The following is a 20,719-nucleotide window of genomic DNA, read 5'->3' as shown; positions in this document are numbered from 1 at the left end:
AGGAATGTTTGCATCAGTGGGAGATCTCATTTTGGAAGGGGTTAGGGTCGCCAGATGGAGTTAAAAAAACAATCACTGTTTGCATGCATCCTATCAGATCTAGATGAAAAGTAGCTCATAATCTCTTTGGAGCCAGAAGTCTCCCTCTTGTTCCCATTTGTACAGTGTCGTCATGAAATATAGCAGAATCCCAGTTCATGGCTGGGGCACATAGTTGGTATCACAAATAACTCATTAACAGCAAGACAAGGCAGACACCAGCATGCTGTAAGCAGGAGAGCGTTACTTCATTCCACAGGAGAACATAGATAAAACTTGCGCAAGCAAATAGGATATATTTGCTCATGCATCACATGTACAAACATAAATACAGTCTGTACGTATACAATGAAGTCTTAGAGAACAGCAGCATTTTAACTCTCTGGTTTACATGAGGTGTCCCGCTAGCGATAAGCAAACATGCCCAAGAGTGTGTACAAAGCCAACCATGGAGAGACTGACAATCAGCCTCCTTTCACATATGCTATTTTAGTCATCAAGCCTAGAAACAGGCTCAGTATTGCAACAAAAGTGCAGCACTATAGATTTGTCGTTGGCAAGTCTCCTTGTGGGAACAATGTTCTCCTAATCATCCTCCTCCAGAACATGGTCACTTGCACAGGAGTGCTGCTGAATCCCTAGAGATGCCTATGCTTTCTGTGGTAATAGTTAGCCTGCTCAGAGGACAGCCTCCTTCAGCAAGTAAATTACAAAAAGAGGCAAATTTCTTAACTCTCTCCCAGCTTACTTTATCCTCCAAGGTGTATTTGTACATTGTGAACCATGAGAGTAAATACACAGCTTGATTTGCTACCCTTCAGCAGCAGCAACTTCCAGGTAACCAAGCAAGAAAACAGTGCTGGATATATAAATACTAGCCACCAATGCATCTTTTTCCTCTCTCTTTGTAAAAAAACACCACACACTGTGACATGAGCTTCATTTCTATTTTGTGTAATCTTGTAGCCATGGTTGCTACCTCACTTGAATGCTAATACCATTGGAGTTTGGGCACCCATGCTTGCAAATACCTTCTTTGCTTTCCCTTCCAACTCCATCCTAGCAAGGCACAGGCTCTTTTTCATCTGTGTGATCAGATGGCAATACACAACGGATGTGAGCAAGACCAGCCTGATGCTGAATCGTTGTGTTGGTGCCAGTTCTAAAGAAAAACACCCCCTCCGGGAGAAAGAATACAGACTAGGTTCAGCAGAGAAATGGGATGGAGAATAACATGCTTCACATCACAAGTGATCCTTTGGAAGATGGTTGAAGAAAACAGGAATCAGTCTTGAGTTTTAAAGCCTTAAAAGCACCCAAGCTTTTGGAAGCACCCAGACGCTTCTTTTCTTTGGAGCGTGGAACTGCTTGGCATTGTAGCACTCAAAGCTTAGTTCAAGCACATTCACATTAGACAACATGAACACAGAATTTCGGGTGGGAAAACCCCAAGGTATCCAGCAGAGACCACTGCAGACAGAGAGCTCTCTTACTGATCATTCCTCATCCAATTTGTCTCAGAACCCTGTACTTTCAAAAGCAGGTGAAAACATTGTCACTTTTAGCTTCTAGATAGACCTAAAAAAGATAAGGATAGCCTCTCCAGTAACATTTAGCTATTTCTTCAATCCTTCCTCCAACATGTCAGAAAAGTCTGTAGGGCCAAATGATAGCAAAGCTGTGAAAGGAGAACTCAGACCTGACACAGCTGTTGCAGAGAAAATAAATTAAATTTTTGCATCAGAACTTTCTTGTTTCCACCGAAAGAAAACTGGTGAGATTCCCATGCCTGAACCTCCCACTTTTATTTTTGGAGAAGGAGTAGGAAGAGTGAGGAAATCAGAAGAGGCTCTGTTTAAAGTTGACATGGATGAGTGTATGATACAGACAGATAGAATTGGCCCTGGAGGATTCCAGGGGCAGAACAACACTTACCCAAGAGTAACAGAGGAACTGCAGGGGCAGAATAGCTGAATTACTAATGATCATGGGCAGCCTCTCATGTAAAATGTCTCTGGGACCTGAGCACCAGAAGGTAGCAACTGTAATGCTAATCTTCAAGCAGAGGTCCACATGAGAGCCAGGGAATTACAAGTCTGCAAGCCTGGCATCTAGACTGGATTAATTAGTAGAAGTGATAACAAAAGATATCATTAACAGACAATAAACATGATCTTTTGGGTAAGGGTCAACATGACTTCTGCGAGGGGAGGTCCTGTGACACCCACCTCTTGGTATTCTTTGGAGAAATCAGTGATCTCACTGACATAGTTAACGTATTTCAAAAATGTTTTTGATTACATTCTTCAGAAAATGTCTTTAAGGATGTAACTAATCATGAGACAAAGAGATATGGTGGGGTTCTGCAGGTGGCATGAAAAAAGTAGATACGACTTGACTGTTCTGTCAGATATAAAACCTATCAAGAGGAAGCATCAAGAGGAAGCCATTTAAAAAAAAAAAAAAAAAAAAAAAAAAAAAAAAAAAAAAAAAAAAAAAAAAAAAAAAAAAAAAAAAAAGAAAGAAAGAAAAAAAAAAGGACTTGGCTTTTCACCACTAGGTAGTAGACCTGCAAACTCCCTGGCAAGGGATGTTGATACAAAAGGTTACATTTGTTCAAGAGAACTGAATGGAAGAAAGAGCCATCGGGGATTAGTAAAGAGGCAAAGGTCAAGCTCAGAGAAGCCCCAGAGCTGAAAATGTTTGGAAGCTGTGAAAGTGTTAGAAGGAAATGTCATATATGCTCATGCTGCTGTCTCCAACAGTGGCCACAAGCAGGCACTGAGGGAAGAATAATAATATTGGACTAGATGGACCCCTGGTCTGAGCCAGTTTGGCCTTTCTTATGTTCGTGTGTTCTTTTGTGTGAAGAAGAATGAAAACATTGAAAAGAAGCCTTGAAAATGAGTTCTCCCATCATAACACAGTGATTTAAAAAAAAAAAAAGGAACAGAGAGGTTTTATTTCCCAGACGAGAGGGAAAGATAAAGAGAGGACCTATTTCAAACACCCGTCTGAAAGACTCTGGGCAAGCCTTATGAACGACTGGAAGAGAATCTGCCTCACGCTTTGATAGTCAGGATACAGTTTAAGCAAAGGTTTTGAGATTACATTGTAATTGCCCAATTAGCTCTTGCGTGCAAAAGGGATTCTCTTGCATTTATCCATAGCCAGCAGGGCAGAAATCCAAAGCTTTCTGCCCACTGTGGATTTGCTCTTCCAATTCATCAGGATTAATTTCTTCACCACCCACACAATTCTCTGAATCTCTTCCTCCCCTCCCTGCCCCATTGCCACCTGTCAAAGTTATAAAGAAGATGATTGGTGCTTCTTAAAAGCAGCACAGAGCATCTTCATCCGTCTATTTACTGACAGATGCTTTTACCCCGCCTCCTTTGCTAGACTAGTTCTTTCCAAAAGCCTGCAGTCTGTCAAGCTGTCCCCAGAGCACATATGTGCATGCAGTGTTTAACCACATCACCTCCTGTAACCCTAACGTGTAATGTAACTGTGTTCCTATCCCCCCAAAATCCTGGGTACCATTTTATTTTGACAAGTCCCAAGTAAAACACAAGAAGATTTTCAAATCTATTGGCCATCAAATTAAATGATAACCTGTGTAAACTGGCCAGCATAAAGACTTCAGGCTGGCCCAGAGCAATTGTTTTTATTTCTAAAGCAGAGGATAAATTTTGGTAGATTAACAGGCATGCAATCCTGTTGTCGAGTCATTGGGCAGAACTAGGACTGACTGTTTCTCCTTACCTCTTCCTATCTCAGTCCAAGGCTTGTACAGAGTCATGGGAAATAAGGGGGGCATTAATCTTTCATGCTCTGGCTCATCTACCCCTGTTTACTAAGTGACATCTTTTCAGAAAGCCTCTTGAATTATATTGCCAGAGCTGCTCTGTAAATTAATTGGTTTGGGAAGAACCATCTCTGATCCTGTTGGCATCACAGTACAACATAAAATCCTAGGAGTTTTCTTTCAAATTGGAAATCATGTTAGCAACAGAAAGCCTGCACTTCCATTTTAAAAAGACTGAGTGCTGGAAGAGTGCTTCTGACCCACAGTTCCTTCCAGTGCTGGAAGCTATCTGAACTCCATCAAAGGGGAGCACAGGTAAACTTGGAAGCCTCAATAAAACACTTTGCTTTGAAACATCTATCACAGTCCTTAAAAAGAAATCAGAGCATTTTCAGCAGCCACAGCTGGAGAAGAGGAAGAACAGTCTCACAAACATAGCTCCACATCAAAACCCAAGAGACGGCACAGCAACAAGGCACCTAATCATAGAATATCTCAAGTTGGAAGGGACCCATAAGGATCATCAAGTCCAACTCCCTGCTCCTCGCAGGACTACCTAAAACTAAACCATAATGACTAAGAGCGTCATCCTGATGCTCCTTGAACTCTGACAGGCTTCAAGGTGGTGGTGCTGTGACCACTTCCCTGGGGAGCCTGTTCCAGTGGCCAACCACCCTCTCAGTGAAGAACTTTTTCCTAAAGTCCAATCTGAACTTCCCCTGGTGCAGCTTCATTCCATTTCCTCGTGTCCTAGAATCAGATGAGCCAGCCTCTCTGCATGCCAGCACTTCAGCTGCAGAGTGGGAATTTTCCTTCTCCAGAGAAATACTGGGAAGTACACTGGAGAAGACTGAGAAAGGATCATGCACTGGAGTGGAGAAGGCTAGGCAGATCTCTTGGGTACCCTCCTCTTCCAGTGCCTGCAATGGCAGCACAACATGGAGATACTCATATTTGCTTTAAACTGGCAAGTACCATCAGCAGGCTCCAGAGCACAGAACTGCTCAGTGGGAGCTAACATATCCTGGCAAGAAGCATGGCACACAGCCCCCTCGTGCTGCGTTGTTTTCTTACCCACTGTTTCTGCATCCTCAATCCCTTGAACAATATCCACCTTGCTGCAACATGTGTGTCTGCAATTTGCACACCGTCATCTTGAGTTGCTTGGGCTTTCCTGACAGAATTAAATGAATAGCAAATTGAGTGCTCTCTTTCCCTCCCCTTGCTTCACTCTCCCCTTTCTTTTGTACATGCTGAAGTAAAAAGCTTCCTCTGAATCAGATTTCAGCTGTCACAAAGCCAGCAGTTTTCTCCGAGGAAGTCTGGGTGCTAATGACAGAAATAGCAGCTGCTATATGCGGTCAAAGGGCAGTAAAAGCCAAGGCCAGGAGCAGGTGTGGGGGCTGACTGGTTGCAGAACCTCCCCACCCTCCACAGGCAGGCTCTGGTGGGGAAGGGAGGGGGACCACCACCTCCTGATTGACAGGAAGGCCAGGGACAGCCGCTGAGGCAGCAGGAGTGAGGTTGCAACAGGGCATGTGCTTACGTGGGCAGAGGTCAGGCGGGTGCTGCCAGCAGGATGCAGGGTTGCTGCCCCTCAGCCCACCGCCCAGAAACCCTGCTGCTGCCTCCCATTCCTATGGGAGTCACATCAACCCAGGCAGTTAGATCTCAGATGCCAAAGAAGTGGCTAGGGTTTTAACCTCCCAAGCATCCCACAAGCATCTCCTCCCACCCCAACAAGAGCACTCTTTCCCTTCTTACAGGTGAGACAACCGGAGGCAAAGAGATTGAAGCGACTTGCTAGAAGTGCGATTGAGGTGGGAACTAGGACTGAAGCTTTGGTATTTCTCTTTCTCAACATCCAGTGCTTTACTCAAAATGAAGGTTTGGTTGTTCTTGGCTAGGGTCCAAGGACGTGCTTTGTTGGCAGCATTACACAATCTATTTAGAGCTTTTTGATTCCCACATGTTCAAAGCACTTGTACTTTTCACAAAACATTGTGGTGTCGTTGAACACGATGTTATGTTTGAACTGAAAGGAGGAAAAAAACATCTCCATCTATTATTACATGTAAATAAGAGTTGGTCTCCTACAATAATGCTATCTTATTAGAGAATGAAATAAGAGTGAGCTTGACCCTAGCTGTGCTAATTAGTGACGATCCATCATCAATTTACTGAGACAAAAAAGCATCCTGTCAGATCCACCATCATTTTTTTCACTCTGCATGAAGGCATCCTGGGGTAGAAGGAAGGATGGAGGAGAACACAGAAGTACCTGAAGACTTAATGATGTCATAGGGACACTAAAGAGCACAGTTTAAGTCATGTGTATGATCCTGTTTTAATGGGTTCACTTACCCACATCACCCAAGACTTCCCACAGTAGGATTTTAAATGGTGGCAGGAAAGTGTAATACTGCCTCCAGTTGTCAGCTTCAGCAACTTATTAGAAACATGCTCTTACTGGAGAGAGCCTTCAGAGTACTCCAGAAAACTTTTGCAAAGGACACACAGGCTGGCAGTGTTTCGTGAGAGCTACCACTGTGACAAGTGCCAGCTGCAGACTTTGCAAGATAGTTCAGTGAAGGTATCTTGTGCCACATTGCTAAGAGAGGACCTTTCTTTTTTATTTGGGTGATCCTAAGAGTATGACATTATTTAAAATGTTTCTTCTGCAGACAGGCAGAAGAAAACAAATTTATTCCTTGTAAAAACTGCCCTGATGAGTGGAAAGCAGCCAGGATTTAAGTTTGTTTTCAGACCTGCTTCAATGTATGTTATCAAAACTAAACCAGAAATAAAGTGCCAGTGCCATTCCATTGCCACTAGAATAGTCCCAGCTAGAAGAAGCTGGGGGTGACGTTCTCATGTCTGAATACTCACAACAGTAAGAAGTGCCTTGATACAAGCTGAGTGATTTTCTTCTTCTTTCATGCCTACTCTCTGGTCTGTCTCTGCTCAATCTCTCTCTTTTAGACTAGCCTGCAACCTGAATACAGGGAGCAGGCAAGCCCTAGAGCCCCACACAAGCTCATGTGTCTCACTGTTTCTAGAGCAATGGTAAGCAGCAGCATCCCAAAGAGAGGCACAACAGCCAGCCAGCCAGCCAGCCAACAGTCACAGGAAATTAGTTGTGCCCCCCAGGACTTAAGAGCCCCCCGGGTATCTTTCAAGGGAGCTAAATACGTAGGTGTTTTTCCTAGTAGGTGCTCATAATGGGCAATATACCTATACTGCAGTAGCATTACAGTTCTAGACGTACCCAACGGTACAGCACCAGTACTGTTGCAGGATCCATGATACAAGCTTAACTTTCTCTTCTGGTTTCCCAATTCACACATTTATTGCCCCTGCTAGCACCAGGTCATCTGGTGCAGGGCTCAGATGAGATAACTATCACTTCTGGGTGCTTAAGTTCTTTGACAGAACAACAACTTTACAAATAATGAGTGGCAGGACACTAAAACCTTTATGAATCGACTGATAAAACAGTTCTCCATGCTTCATGGGCAGTTCAGATGCTTGACATAAGGGATATGTGATGATTAATAATTAATTGGCTGGAGACACTGAGAGCCCAAGGACAGATGCCTCCCATCTGCAAGCTCTGGGAGCTGAGGCTGCACTTTGCAGGAGGGAGGGAGGGGAGGTGGTAGGGCGAAAAGGTGACAAGGTTGGTGTGCCCCTGGAAGTCAGCAGCCTTTTCAAGACACACTGCCTTTTGTCTCCCAACACAGAAGAAGGTATTATCCTGCACTTCTCCAGGTGGCTTTCACTACCCTAGTCACTGGGGGACCAGAGCAGCAATGATCCCTGCCAGTTCCTGGTGACAACTCACCTAAATGAGATGCATCATTAGAAGCTACATTCATGTATTTAATAGGCTTTAACATCAGCGTTAATGAGACACGTCTGAGACCTCAAGAGAGGTAACAGACAGCTGGAAACATGCTTTGAAGTCCTGTGGGTATGAGAAGTAGAATTCAAGTTCAGAGGTACCAAGTACAGGATTTTTAAGCACTGACATGTTAGAGACTATAAAATTGTTCTTTACACTAACTTTAAAATCTCCATCTGCATAAATTTGTTTGATCCAGCAACAGCTTTTACTGTATCAAGATTATCCAAAACAGCAGCTGCAATAGGCGCTGAACTGCACATCTCAAAGTAATTACACATTACAAAGGGAATCCTTGAAGCATTTCAATAATATGCCATATTACAAACAGCACTTAAAAAGCCACAGATGGACGTGTGAGCCTCCTAGCATAACTTTACTGCAGAGATGGATTTTGAAGATAGGATGTTATTTTTACTCCAGCTTGCTTCCTGCTTCCTTGCCTTTCTCTCAGAAGTAGAGGGTGTTTTAAAGAGTGTTGAAAAAGTCCAAGTTCTGGTTGGTCCTGTGGGGTTGAAGACTGTGAAAGGGAGAAGTATAAGGAGTCTCACCTTCCCCATCCCCCTTTTCTCTTGCCTCCCGATGCGGCTCTCAGATGAAGTGTTCCTTCCCATTAGCTCTGCCTGAATACAAGGGACAGAAGGGTATGCTCAGCAGTCAGGGGGACGTGTGACCAATCCAATTAACAGGGTGCTGGGATGACCGCCTTTCTGTCCTCCCTTGCCCCCCACGGGGTGTCCTGCCTGCTTGCCTGGCTTTGCCAAGGCCTCTGGCTACCATGACGCAGAGCGTCTCCTGCCAGCAGCACTCTGCCCAAGGGAGGAGACAGAATTTGACCCAGACAATAAACCCAAGTGAAATTTGCATGGATCCACATGGTTTGCATTTGTTTATCCTTCCAGAGGCTTTTGCTCAGCAGAAGTCACAGCTCTCTTTTGCTTGTATTATGAGACCCATAGGGAAAAAAAGGATTTGTAGTACTTCCTTTCTTCTGGTCCCAAGAACGCCTGAGCTTGAAATGGACCCATTTAGTTTGCCCCTCTCTCTCTGATCTGTTTCTTCTTGGCTTACACTGGAATTAATCTGTTCTGTTTCAGTTCAGTACAACACATTCCTCAGTGCATTGGCCCCCAATACTCTTGCAGTAGCAAGCACAAGAGGCACAGTGCTCCAGCAGCAGAAAATAGAAGAGGTCTATTCCACATCCCAAAGAACTGCCAAAGAGAAGATAGCCAGCTGCCTTGGATAACGAGCAGCCATAAAAATTAGAGTGAACAAGGGCACAGCAAATGGCACGGCAATCAAGAACAATGAATGTTAGAACTGGAGACAGATGGTGGGAGGATTTCATCGTGGGACATGCATTTTTAGCTCTGGCCTCCACAGATTTGGAAACCTCCAGCACTGCCTTCCCACCTTTCCACAGTGCCTCCATCACAGGGGTGCTCTAAAGATGCACTAGCCTGTGTATTCTTAGTGCTGGGACAGACTCAGAAAAAAGGCTGCACGAGTAATTGACTCTCCAGGTTAGGCAGCCAGTTAAGGAGGAAAGGGCAGAAGAGATCCTCTCAGGGCAACAAAACCTGACATCTTTTGAAAAATGCCCTGGATGGAAACAAAGCAATAGGAGGAGGAAAGAGCAAGGCTGGCCTCTACTTACCAGGAGGAGCAGCTGCTTTCTGCTTGTACCTGATAGCCAGGAGTCCAGACGCTTGTCCAGGAGGGTACAGACCAACTTTCTAACCACCTCAGGCTGCCGGAGGGGATTTGCCTCTCCACCTGCCTCAGAGGGAAGCAGCCTGGTCACCCTCATAGTGTATCTGGAGTCAGGCCTTCTCAGTCCTTCGTGGTGAAGCAGTTTTCTTTCATATAAAGTAAAGAAAAGGTTCCTTTCATATAAAATACATGTTCAGTGGGCCAGAGAACAAGTGTGAGTAACACTATAGCCTGGCTCCAGCCTGGACACCCTCCTGGAACAGCTAGGATCCACTCTTCTGCTAAGTGAATATTTCAAACGCAAACTAAATGTTTTGACACGAGGCCCAGAACAACCAAATCCAGAGTTTCCTGCTGTCTGCTTCTATGGCAGACCTGCGTGAAGGGGCAGTTGTGTTCGAGTGCCTCAGGGATTTTAACCAGGTCTCTGTCACTCCAGATGCATCAGCACAGATGGTAGAAGTCAAATGCTTCAGATGGTAGAAGTCAAATGCAGAACTACTACTGATCCTCCCCCAGCACATAAGTACCGCTCGTGTCAGAACCCCTGGGCATGTCATGCCATCTCAAATGCTCTAAAATATTCAAGACATCTCTACAAAGTTGATAGCTATGAAACAGGATCCATGAGGGAAGAGTCCTGGACCTTTCCTGAGAGGCAGCCAGAGGTAAGATGGATATCCTAAAATGGCCCTTGATGTCTGTGCTTAGGCAGCTGAACAGAGCCTTTCATTTTCTAGATAAGTGATTTGCTAAGAAAGCAAATCACTCAGCCCTGCCTGGAAATACCTACAACCTAGGCCTCTTCTTATGCAACTAGAAGCAGCCTGCTGAGGCTCTTGGCCCAAGTACTGCCCAAGAGTGCAGGTTAATGACAGAGGTAATGACTTATCAGATTAGTCCCATGCTTAACCTCTTGGTCTTCTCTTTCTGTCACTTCTCACATTCACCAGGCTAATCCAGAGCTAGGGGAAATGACAAATACAGGGCAATTATAGAATCATCTGCTCCAAGTAGTCCCAAACAGAGCAAGACACACAGATGAGCCAAGAACAGATGTCTAGAAGAACACCATGTACCTAGGGAAAGCTAACCTGTGGCAAAGCCTATAATTCACTCTAGAAGGCAACACTGAGCTCCTCATGCACTCTAAACCCTGAGGCAGCAATCAGCATCTAAGAAGCTTTTTTTCTTGCATCAGTATCCAGTATAAATCAATCACTAGCAGAAGATATGGAAGAGAACAGCAAAGGGGTTGATAGTTCCTTGTGGGTTTAAGTAAGACTGCATGGAAAGCACAGTAACAGATCCATGGTTGAAGGTTCAGCAAACCATGTTATCAACAGAGCTTACGCTGTGCCAGGTCCTCCATCTCCCAGAGATGTGGATCTATCAGTAGTCACATGGCATTCGACCCATGCGTTTACCCACATGATGAAGGCACTTACTAAACAGGCTGAACTGCTTTCAGCATTTCTAGCATCTGACACTTGCTTCTGTAGATAAGCATTCCTACCTATCAGAGATCATTTGTAACCCACAGCATTTCTTCTTCCCTTATCATCGCTTTTCCAGACACCTTAAGGTTCATTGCTGAAAAACTAAGTTATCAATTAAAACAATTTTCCACTCTTAGGACATCATAGCCTCATATTTTGTTCTGAGATGAGAAGTCTCACAGATTCACGTGCTGATTACATAAAGCTCTGAAGTGAGGAGATATCTACTTTCACTCCTCCAGATCCTTCATACTCAAGAACATCCAGTGTTTACCTAGAATGGTGTCAAACAGTCTTTTCTTTCCTAACAGTTTGAGTCCATTTGCTAGAGAAAGAATCATCAGACTTGTGAATTTTGCTTCTTTTCTTCCCCAGCAGAAATATAGATCTTTATGTATTGATTGATCTCTGCCTCCCTCCCCAGCTTCAGCTACGTCATCTTGGCATAATGACAGGAACAAGAGAGAAACAAACAAACAAACAGAGAATTAGAATAAGGGCAACCCAGGTCACTAACATAGCTTTCGGCCCTAGGACACCCATTTAAATTCAGTCCATTGCACTAATGCACAACTATATACCTGCCCATCACCACACTTAGAAATGGATCCGACAGCTGTTCCAACTTAGTAGCTCTGTTTCCATCACTAGTGCTCAGCTCTCCACAGCAGAAGCTCCCACCGCATGCATAACTGGTCCCTGTGGGCTGCCTCAGTGGGAAGCTGGATGACCAGCTGAGCCATGACACCAGAGCAGCTCAACCTATAAACCAGGGATGAGGAACAAAAGGCAGAAGGGTCTGCTTTGTTACTACCAGCGTAAATTTATTTGGTAGGAGAGTGACAGTCTCCAGTACTGTCAAGTACTGTACGCATCAGCTTTCATCTATACTAAGAGGGTTTTGTTTGGTTTTGGGTTTTGTTTGTTTGTTTGTTTGTTTGTTTGTTTGTTTGTTTGTTTGTTTGTTTGTTTGTTTGTTTGTTTGTTTGTTTGTTTGTTTGTTTGTTTGTTTGTTTGTTTGTTTGTTTGTTTGTTTGTTTGTTTGTTTGTTTGTTTGTTTTAAAGAATAGCCAAGTGACACTAGGGACCTTGACAGCCTAATGAGCCAGAGGCTAAATCTTGCTGACAGAAGTGTCATGTTCTAAAATGAGTCTGCCTTGCTGTTCAGGGAAACTGCAAAAAGCACAGAGAAAATTCACTGGAAACCAGCTTCCATATGGTTTCAAGAGGAAACGATCATTTCTCTGAGTTGCTCAGAGACAGGCCAGGAGATTGTGACTTTGCCTGTAGATGGGGTTAAAGGACAACTTCCAGTAGCAGCAAAAGTTTTCTGTATCTCTAGGTTAGAGCTGACCTTACCTTGAGCCCCTGGGCTTACACCTGAAATCCTGCCCATAAGACTCCTGACTCCACAAGAGTTCAGGCTGCCTTGAAATGAGTACTTAAGAGAGACTAAGTCAGATTGTCATCTGCAGGAACCGACTCAAGAGCGCTGATGTGGGAACTGGGCTAATGACAGGACCTGTGAAGCTTTGCTCCAGAAGCAGAGTTCACACATTTTTTACGCTGTGTTAGCTTTCCTAGGTTCTCCTCACTCGTAAGGGTTTCTTATATTTGCTGATGTAAAGGAGAGCATGTTGTGGGGCAGTTTTCCTAGCGCATGCAGGACTAGCAGAAATGAGAACTCCCACGTTGCCCTGGATGAGTCAGTTCAAGTCAGTCCACTGGGCAACAGAGCACTGGTTCAATGAGCTTGCTGATGGGATGAATACTGTAGCTGGAGATAGCAATGCTCTGTGTACAGTCAAGAGACAGCTCTTAAAACATCTTATGCATAAGCATAGAGTAGTCAGCTAAAGGACTGCAGTGCTGGAGAAGATCAGCAGTAACATGGACAGGTAGCCAGCTTGTCACCCTGACAACATCAAAACAGACTGTTCCCCTGATGGATAGCACATCTCCAGGCTGTTGCTAAGACAACAGAAATTCATTTATTACGCATAAATGGGCACACTTCATCACTGGACTTATTAACCCAGGCCATGCCACTTACTCTTTAGCTTCTTAATAGGTTTAGATCAGATGCCATGTTTGGATTCCTTCTTCTTGAAGGAATGGACTCATCTGCAGCTCAGTGTATTAGTTTTTTTATCTTTTCTTCCTCCAATTGATTTCCTCTCTCCAAAGATACAAGAGAGAAGGGATGTCTAGTTGCATTTCATCATTTTCTCACAGGCTTGAACCAGGCACTGACTACAACACAGTGCTCTGCATCACCAAACTGCTTTCCTTTTCCCTCTGCTCCTGAGTTCAAGCAGGACAAGGCAGCAATCTCACTCTATGACTGGCCTGCCTGAGGTCAGCCTGTTGTCACTCAAATTAAATTGATGCAGTCCAGGAGGAAAAGAGAAGCAGAAACAAAGCCTAGTCTTCCTTACCTGCACACACTGCCAGGCTGCTCAGCCTGATTTATTTGAAAAACTCTAATGTCCTGCCATCATATTTGCCATAACACCTTTTTTTTTTTTTTTTTTTAGTCAAGAGCACTTGCACTGGGAAATGTTGCATCCAAGAAAAGTGAAGCAGTCTGGATGGCCCTCTCGTATCTGGGGCTCAGGACTCTGCTGAAATCCAGTGAGAGCAGCTTTCTCTGCCTCCTCTCACATTCACAGCAGTGGTCTATCTGGTCTCTCTGGCCTCTAACCAAGAGTCTTCCCAGAGAGTTTTTGGGCCCATAATAACAAATATCATAGTATGACATTACTGTTACAGATTTTGCAGTGGGACCATTACTACATTGACTGGTTGTAAACCCCAGACCTATTATGCATCATAAGCATAGTTTAACAGTCGACACTCAGTCCTACAAAGAAACCAGCACAAAAGGACAGTTAAAAGCTCCAGGAAGGCACAGAGAACAAGCATCTGAGATCTACCTGATCCCTCACACTACCGCCTGTGACCAGCACTATGTTCAACCACTCTTAGAAACAAAGACAGTTTGGCACTTATATAGGGCATAAGTGGGGAAACCCACTACTAGACACCAGGCACCTGCTACCTCACCATTCTGTTTTGTTACCCAGTACGCTATACTAAACCATACACTATATATAAACCATATCAAATATGGTTTGAAGACAGCGGAATAAGGTTCTGGATAAATGAAGAGTCAGTGATAAAGTAAAATCCCAAGACCAAAATCTTCCCCTTTTCCTTCAACAATTTAAGGATTTACCTTTGGCCTCACCCCCACAACAAGCCTGTGAAGAAAATAAGAGACCCCAGATCTTCCTTAGCTAGGGCTTATTCATGGGAGAGGGAATTCTTATGAGCTTTGAGAGTGGCCACAGAATAAATAAGAATATGATACACCTACCAAGCCCTTCCAAGAACATGGTAAACTTTTGAGTGAACAGTGTGTTTTAGAGAATTGAAATGATTCAGATTTGGCAAATAGTTTTGGCCAGAGATGATTGGCAAATATTTTAAGGAAGAGTCAAAACATTTCATTTAATGTGTTTTAAAAAGTGGTGATTTTGTTTCAGAACAACTTTTTTTATATACATATTAGGAGTTGCCAGAATTTAATTAAAATCTCCCAAAGGCAATATTTCGTATTTTGCTCTCCATTTGTTAAATACATTCAGTTTGGCCAACATATGACAGAGGAAAAAGAAAGAGGAGATCCTAGTGACACTCTATCACTCAATCTTTCAGGACCACAAGTTCCTCTATTGACTTAGAGCATCTCTTCAGCTCATTGCAGCAAGAAACTCCACAGCTATCAACCTACTTGACGAAAAAGTCGCCTTGCTTTCCAAGTGGGTTCTTGGAATACCAAATAGTCAGGTGATGCCGCACTTCTCCACACATAGCAGCTCACAAACAACTAATGAATAGTGCAGCAATGGGACCACCACCTGCAATAGGATATCTCACTCTTCTGACTAAGTGAGCTGAGAACATCTGAGACCTCTACTAACAGTAATCACAAACATGTTGACATTTTTCTGAGTAACTAGACTTATTATTTTCTCCAGAGAGATAATAAAATATTCCATGATCTAGTCAGTGCTTAAAACAATCACTTCACAGAATGAAGTGCTCTGCTTGCAATCCTGTTGCTGCTTCTAAAATATTCTCAAAGGCTCCTTATGTACTGAAGCTAGAGGTACAAAGCACCCCTATTCCTTCAGTCCCAAAGCATTTAATTATAGTGGCCAAGAGTCTCGCTCCCTCTTTTCCACTTGTGTAGGAAGCCAAAAAGGGATGCTAGGATGGTAAGTCTGCGCTGGTTTTCAATGGTACACACAGGTCATCACCTCCAAATCACATGCGAGCAATAGATGTTAAAGCAAAATGCTGAAAATGACAAAGCTGAAAAGAGCAAAAGGAAAAGTTACTCCCACCTCCATAATACTACTTTGTATCAGAGAAGTTGGCTTAAAGCACTAAAGTTTTATGCATTCATTCTGTGGCCATACAGACCCTCTAGCTTTATGTCTTTCCTCACAGATAGCTGGTGTGTCCTCTTCACGCAGGGACTCTCTCACAATCCTTTTCTCAGAGCACATAAAATAAACAAAACCCAACTTTCATCCTGGGCCAGGGTCTGCTGCAGAGACCCACATACAGGTTCCCACACCACAACTGCTTGTCCAAAAATCCTACCTACCTCCTGCCAGCCCTCAGTCCCTGAGTCCAGCTCTATGTAGAAGCAACTGTAAGATGACAGACATTTGTAGAGCCAGGTGGAAACCTCATCAGACCTCTTCTCCCCACCTAAGCCACTCACAGGCTGTGATCATCTTCTGATCAGCCTCTACTGGGAGACCACCAGCTGATTGGCTACACAGAGCATGGTCAGTGTTTCTTGGTGGTACAACTGAAACTACTTCTCCTCTCTCACGGAGGAAAATAAACTCATTACAAACCCTTATGGTTTGTAACACCACCTTCCTCCTTCTATCCCTCCCCAGAAATGCCGCCTTCTGTGCAGATGCAGCTTCCCAGGATGCTCTGTTCCACTGCGCCAATAAAAATCAGGAGTGAGATTCATGTTCCTGGAACTGTTAGAAACTACATGCATGACTATAAGCTTTTACGTCCTCAGCCCAAAATGCCACCCCTACTTCAACACAGGCTGCTTGCCATAATATCACAAACATAAAACAGGGGCCTTTATCACTGCTGTGGAGACAAGAATGCTATTGTGTTTGTTTTTCTGTCAGGGCCACTTGGATGATCCGCTCAGTGGTGTGACGGAGAAATCAAATCAATGACACCATCACCCACTGATCAGTGAAGCAAGAGAGACCCCAGTCAGTCACCTGCACGGCCACCCTTTGCCATCTGCCATTTTGCCTTCAGCCATTTAGCTGGCAAATGATATAAATTATATAAAGAACTGAAAGAATATGGGAGGACCGTTATAAATAATTACATTTTGGCTACCTCTCTGAAGTTGGAAGTCACAGGGAAAAATCTCAGAGCTAGTGCGTCTACAGTGACCTGAACCTTATTTCCCTCTCATTCACTCCAGAGAGGATGACAAGTAATGTCAGTGGAATCAATGGAATAACAGTGGGACAAGGCTGAGAAAGAGACTCACCCCTCTTGTCCAAACAGACCCTACATCATCGCTCCCTGGCTCCCTGCTGACCAGGGCTCTCGTTCTCCTCTGCAGCACATCTCAGGGGCTCATTTTCCCCAGCATAAAGAGTAAGCGAAAATACCAGTAGATCAAAATGACGGTTTTGTATGTTATCAGCTGCAAAGACAGTGGAAATTCAGGACAACCATAACTGTAATAAAAGACGGACAGCAGTGATATGAATATCTTTGCTTTTAATTTGATAGCATGAATGTGCTATGCAATAAGCTGAAAATATTATGAGAGCCTCCAACTTGAATCTCGGCCAAGCGAACTATTTTTAGTGGAATGTGTTTAGCTTGCTTGTTAAAGATTTAAACCTAGGCAATAATTGCCATTACTCTTCTGTCTGATTTAAGTAGGCAACATTTATTATTGTACAGTGATTAAGTCAACTATTCCAAAGTAAACCACAAAGACCTAAAGTGATGAGGAAACAGGGTGATATCCTGGCTGAAGAAAGTCAACCCTGTGATCTAAGTAGGATCTGATCCACCATAAACAGCTTATTAAGGCAGAGTGGAGGGAAGAGAGCTGCAAGTTGTGAAGGGGTATTTGATTTATCCCTCTGAAGACAAAGTGATAACTGACTGATCAGAGCAAACTCTGTCATAGATTTTATAGACCCAGTTATTCCATGCAGGTCTCTGAACAGCTGTGGGCTTAGACTAAGTCCATGCGAGAGCTGGATTCAGACTGGGAAAGAGATTCATCCATGATCAAACTCGTGATCCATGTTGTTATTCTGTGTTCACGCTTATGCCTTAAATCAGAGTTCAGTATCCTGCACACTCACTCTTTAAAATGTCCTGGCTGAGCAGCAGAGTTCTCCTGCCCTGTCTGTTTTGCAAGTGTACAGGTGTGTACAAGCTCTTCAGCAACAGATAAAACAGGATATAATCACCCTGCATGCTGGGGGTGAGGGAAGTTGCTTTTGATGATGATATTCTGAACACTTGGAATACCCAGTGATTTTTGCTCAATTCTTTTATGCTGAAGAAAATAAGTCTACAAATAGATCTACCTGCTTCAGCTATTTGTGCAAAACACTTCATTAAATAGAAGCACTTTTTTCCTAAAGAAGCCTGGTACATATCCAATGGGTAAAAGGATAAATGGCTATAATCTTAGAATACACAAGACTACACAGAGTGGGTATTTCATAGCTGCACAAAGCCCGTAATTGAACTTCTGCCCTAGGGGTAAGTTTTCCTGCAGCGTAAGTGCTTCCAGATGCCATACAGGGGTCATGTTCCTTGTCAGGAAAGCAGAGCTTTACATCCAGTTAATTGTTATCCCCAGCTGTCTTTTTTTTTTTCATTGAGACTAGTTTTCCAACAGTCATTCAAGCGAATGTGCTCATTTCCCAGTTCCCCCGCAATTCCCCACCACAGTGTAACAAAGTGCAGATTTTGCATGGCTACATTCCAAACTCCATGGTGTTAAAATCATAGCAGCAATGGAAAAGCATGTAGCCTCAATAATCATAATGTAGGACTTGAACTAGAGGTGACTCAGTGGTAGTCAAACAGATGCTATATGAAAATAGAACAGTTCCTATGTACGGAGCATTAACTTGTGGTTAACCCATGGAGTTAGTACTCACAGATGAAGGTTTTCATGGCTTGCTAAGCAGCAAAAATTACTCAGTCTGAATTAAACTCATGATCTCAATTCAGTTCACTGTGTCTGGGTGTCCATCTCAGAACACAGTGACCATGAACAGCAAGTCCCTTCTCCCATAATTCCTTTGGGCTTCATCTTTGGTGTCAATTGCACGAAAAAAGGCAAAGACCATGTCCATCCAGTATTCGGATCTCTTCAGCTCAGAAGCAAAATATTTACTGATTTGGGACAGCTCAACAGTGGCTGAGAGAGGAAAGTTCAGACCACAACCGGCTGCAGAACAAACTAAAAAAATTGCAAGGAAGACAGTGGATATAATAAAAGGGCAACACAACCCCTTTATCTTCCTCAAAATATTAATGAGAAACTTTTGTGTGTGCATTTGCAATGCCAGTCACTTGTTACCAAGCACTAGCTACCACCTGCTTGGGTTACCAGACCTGCTGAAGACCTGTTGCTGGTTGAAGAACAGCTTGGGGGAGTTCACAGTTCAGGCTGCCAAGCAACTGACCATTAAACACTCAAGACCAAAGTCTAGGGAAGGATTTTACACCAACTTGCTCAACTTTACCGATAATAGCTCTGGAAGAGGCAGCTTCAAGCCATTGTAGTTGTGCTTTTCAGACTGTCCTTCAATACAGATACAGTCCTACCTAAATAGCCCTTACCACTCCTTCTTCCCTCAGAAAACAGCCCAGCTTTTTTAGTCAACAAAAGATCATTTTGTAATAAGAAGAGGTTTGACAGGTACAGCAACCCACTCCTAATCTCTTTGGTGTCTATTCTCTGGATTCCCCCAAGAGGGAAACCCACACTATTCTGTGGGCTTCCTGTTGAAAGTCGTCACTGCTTGATGACAAAAACCAAATGTATGTCATAAACTGAAAGGTCTGGAGCTAGATATTTAGAGCTCAGTCAGCACCTGGGCCTCATAAGGTTATATTTTCTCCAGCAAAGTTCACTAAATTTTTCGAAGGTCTGAAAACTACTTTTTTTTTAATCATTAGTTCATAAACAAAAACCAGAGGGGAAGTACATCATCATCAAAATGTTCCTCATCTGAACACGCCTCTCCTAAGCTTCTGTTGGACCAGAAAGCAAACAGGTTGTGCCAAGCCGTCTTCTCTTTGGGGGCTTGTGCCAAGGCTAGGATTTGGATCTTCTGATTTGTTAGCACAGATAATTCCCACTCACATTTCCCCTTGCGAGAGGAGGGCAAGGAAAGCCACTTGCTACACTGTGAACTTTCAGGAAACATTGCCGAGCAGCATGCCCCTGTGCTCCTCACTGTGCTGAAACTTCACCAGTTCAGACAATTTCTTACTCCTGTTGTTGCAATTAACCTCAGAGAAAATTATTAACTACGATCTTACGCATATGAGGGACTGATCCAGATTATTAGCCTAGAAACTATGTCGTTACTGCAATTTTACAGTTGTTTCTCCTCCCTGGATGAAATCCTGACCCCTTCCCCACAGCCTGGCAGTGCTTGCTCACTCAAAATTAAAGGACAATTAGCTCCAACAAAGAGAGAGGTAATCACATCTCCTTCCTTAACTGGGACACTGGAAATTAAAAAGTCCTCCCCTCACCCAGTGCTGCTCCTGAAAGATCCTGCAGAAGATCGGGCACAGCTTTACCTGTAATCTGACCCAATAAGCAAACTGTTTCAAAGAAAAAAGCCGGGGTCAGCACCATCTCTGAGAGCCAGAACATGACATGCTTGGATGAGGAGTTTGGGGGGGTGGGGATCAGCCTCTCTGGGGATCTGTGCTTGGCCTCTCTTCATACAGTGCCTGCCTCCAAGCACAAACTCCCACCCGGCCCCACTGCCCCCCCCATCAGTGCTGTTTCATACTCACCATGTCATAAACATTCAGAATCACCGGTTCATTTGCCATTGTTGATTGCCGTAGAGGCTGGATTAAAACCTTTCAGTCCCTGCCAGATGTGTGCTGCTGCCCCCAGGGTATGCTTTTACCCTGAGCCAGATAGAAGGAAATGCCTCATCCCACAGTCTCCGAAGGAAGGAGCGTGGAGAGAGGAGGAAAGGAGAGAATTCTCGCGGCTGGCAGGGGTAAAGTTTCTTACAGGGAGGCAGGAAGGCTTGGGCTGGGTTTGCTGGTTGTATAGGGTTTATTTTACCCCTCCACAGCGCGACAGATCCGAGGTTTCTTTCTAACTCTGTAGCGCACGTCGGGGTCTGTAGACTCATACACCACTGTAACCAGGCACCGTCCAAGCTTGTAAATCCCGATCCACAGAAGACAAACAGACTCCGAGCCCAGAGATAAGCCCTCTTCTGGCTCCGAGAGAGGCGGGTGGCAGCGCGTGTGGGGGGATCTCGGCGTCCTTCTCGGCAGAGCGGCGTGCTGCTACAGCAGAGGGCTGCCAGCAAGACGCAGTGGAGCGGGGCACCAAGGCACGGAGCAGGTCCGGAGCCGGGCGCCGTCGTCCCTCCCGCGGGCAGA

General features: G+C 44.2%; 1 protein-coding gene across 1 annotated transcript in view; it reads right to left on the bottom strand.

Moving 5' to 3' along the window:
* SYNJ2BP (synaptojanin 2 binding protein) overlaps positions 1-20,719 on the bottom strand; it is a 101,295-nt gene that overhangs the window by 36,796 nt on the left and 43,780 nt on the right. The gene's annotated exons all lie outside the window — the stretch shown is intronic.

The sequence above is a fragment of the Aptenodytes forsteri genome, unplaced genomic scaffold, assembly GCF_000699145.1.
Source record: "Aptenodytes forsteri isolate BGI_AS27 unplaced genomic scaffold, ASM69914v1 Scaffold3, whole genome shotgun sequence".
Classification (NCBI taxonomy): Eukaryota; Metazoa; Chordata; class Aves; order Sphenisciformes; family Spheniscidae; genus Aptenodytes; species Aptenodytes forsteri.
This window is presented reverse-complemented; position numbering and strand designations above follow the sequence as displayed.